Source organism: Jatropha curcas, chromosome 7, assembly GCF_041381405.1.
Source record: "Jatropha curcas cultivar XTBG-Jc1 chromosome 7, XTBG_Jcur_1.0, whole genome shotgun sequence".
Classification (NCBI taxonomy): domain Eukaryota; kingdom Viridiplantae; phylum Streptophyta; class Magnoliopsida; order Malpighiales; family Euphorbiaceae; genus Jatropha; species Jatropha curcas.
In genome coordinates, this window is record NC_143157.1 from 3,551,205 (window position 1) to 3,554,001 (window position 2,797).

A 2,797-nucleotide genomic window follows, 5' to 3' on the forward strand; every position below is an offset into this window, starting at 1 on the left:
CACACATGATTCAAGGTCAAAGGTCTTTTCTAAACCATAGGACATAGTGGTTGGGCCCATAAATCATCATGATGTTTTGGACCCATGCTTCTCACATTTATTATATGAATGCAACAATCATAATATTATTATGGTAATCCTAGAGGAAGGAACTAAAGTCAATTATATAAGCTTTGGTCGGGTTTATTAAGCCTTAAGTTCCATAAGCGAGAATTGGTTGTTTTCTCCCATTTGCTTTGGGTCTAAGCAAATGGTAATGACGAATTATGCCAATTCTTTTGATACACCAAAAGGTACTTCACTTATGGGTGGTGTATATTAGTAGCGAATCCAAACAGTCGAATAGAGTGAAAGGATCGCAACCCCCAATATCACATTTAGGGTTTAGGGTAGAAAAGAGATTAAGAAGAGTTAAGTGCATGAATGACATTTATAAGTACAAAAAAGTAAACTCAATTTAAAGTTAATAGCATTGTTAAAGCTTGTGAATAAGTGGACAACTTTTTGGAGTTAACTCTCTACTTGAACCCAAAATCGAAAACCAAAGATTTTGGGTTCGATCCCCAGCAGAGTCGTCAGGCTGAGGACGCATGATTTTTCCAAAAGGAAGGAAAGAATCAAATTGAACGAGCTCAATTGATTTTATTTAGGATTCGTCATTCTTATAAGAGAAAATTCTCGAATTAGTCGATTCTTTGGAATCAACTAACTCGATTTTAAACCAGAGATAAGGTCCAAAAGATAGGTATGATATAGGAAGGTGTTAGGCAACCATATCACCCGATTAAATCGGCGTCCTCATTGTCTATTAATTCACAATTACTCAATAATAACATCAACTACAAATTGAGATGTAAATACTTTTTGATGCAATTTTTGAAAAACATGTCAATCATGCAAATTAATGAAGCATATAACATAAAATTAAACATCCAAAGAAGGGGGTGAGGAGAAAAGAATACAAACTAAACCTAAAATACATCCTACCCATTACCCTCCAAATTTCTCATATCCTATTAATTATTACAAGCAAGCAATAAATGAGACCCATTAAGGTCTCTTACATTTTGCCATAATATAACTTTAAAGTGAAGCAAAATAAAAACATACATATAATACAAACACAATATAAACATTATTCACAAAATCAAAATCATACATCCACAAACCATAAAACTCACATTCACCCAAATAATGATTAAATGATGCATGTTTACATTATAAAACTAATATATAAAGGGTTAGTGCAATAATAGTCATGATATGCTAAGTTAAGAGGCATAAATTTAGGAGACAGAATAATAAAGGTGCTTAAAAGTAAAGAACATAAATTAAAAGGCAATAATTTAAAGGTTTAACAAGATTAGAGTTCATGGCCTTGATGTTCATCATGAATGATGAACAATCACTACTCTCAACCTTGTTCATTAGTGTTTATTTGATCCATTTATGGACTAAAACACATCCTAGACCACTTAAGGTTGTAGCTTTGCCACAGGAGATTCAAATCAGGACCATTTTATTGATTATTGACGTTTTGAACCTCTTAATTTAAGGGCCTAGTGCCACGGGGGCAAGTGGCATGCATTACACATAGTGATGTCAGACCCTTCCTGTGAATACTCAAATTTTGAGGTTCAAAAAGCCAGTTTTCCCGGACTGCGAATAATAAAATTTGCTACAGTAAATTTGACTACAGTAAATTTGACTTTGCTACAGTACCTGTTTTTCCAGACTGCAAACAGTCTGGTCGGACCGGAGGCCATTTTGGAAACTCACCGAAAGTATGCCAATATGGTACTTGAAACGTCCGGAAAATTACGAGGATCGCAGAACTGGTCCCGGAATAATTTTTGGAAGTCCGAAACTCCCGAAAAAGCCCCCGGAGCGAGACACGATTGGCCACTAAAATTGAACAAATTAAAATTAACTAATATTCCCCAAACGAGGAGCTTAATCTGGAGCCAAGAAGCAGTCGTCGATTAAACCAGTTACATAAACAAAACTCTGCTCATTTAATTTTAGCACTTCATGTATATTTCTCTTCTACTCCTAATAACTCTACAACTGCATAAACACATTCATGTCATCAATTAGGCAAATAAACTGCCTCAATCAAATATGATTAAGCTTAAATACCCGATTAATTAATAATCGTGGTATTAATGCTAAATCCGACAATATTGGCTAAAAAGCCTAGTTAATTAATAACTACGGTTTAATTGCCTTTATTTCGAACAGTCCGGCTTAAGTCCAATTAATCAATAATTGTGGCTAAAAAGCCTTAATCAATCACGTTTTGGCAACAAATTGCCTACAATTAAATCAACCACATTTTGGCAACGAATTGCCCACAGTTCAATCAATTTTTGGCAAACAAATTGCTTATAAATTAGATTAACCACTTTTTAGCGACAAATCGCTTAAATCGAAATTTTGGCTAAAAAACCTTCAAATAATAACTTTTGGCTAAAAGCCTTAAAATCAATCAATTTTGGCGACAATCGCCCAATCAACACTTTTGGCAAACAAATTGCCTAAATCAACTCATTTTGGCTAAAAGCCTTAAAATCAATCAATTTTGGCGACAATCGCCCAATCAATACTTTTGGCAAACAAATTGCCTAAATCAACTCATTTTGGCTAAAAGCCTTCGAATAAATCAATTTTGGCGACAAACGCCCAAATAATCACTTTTGGCAAACAAATTGCCTAAATCTTTTGGCTAAACGCCTTCCAATACCAACTTTTGGCACAAATGCCTTAATCACTTTGGCGACAAATCGCCTAATCAATT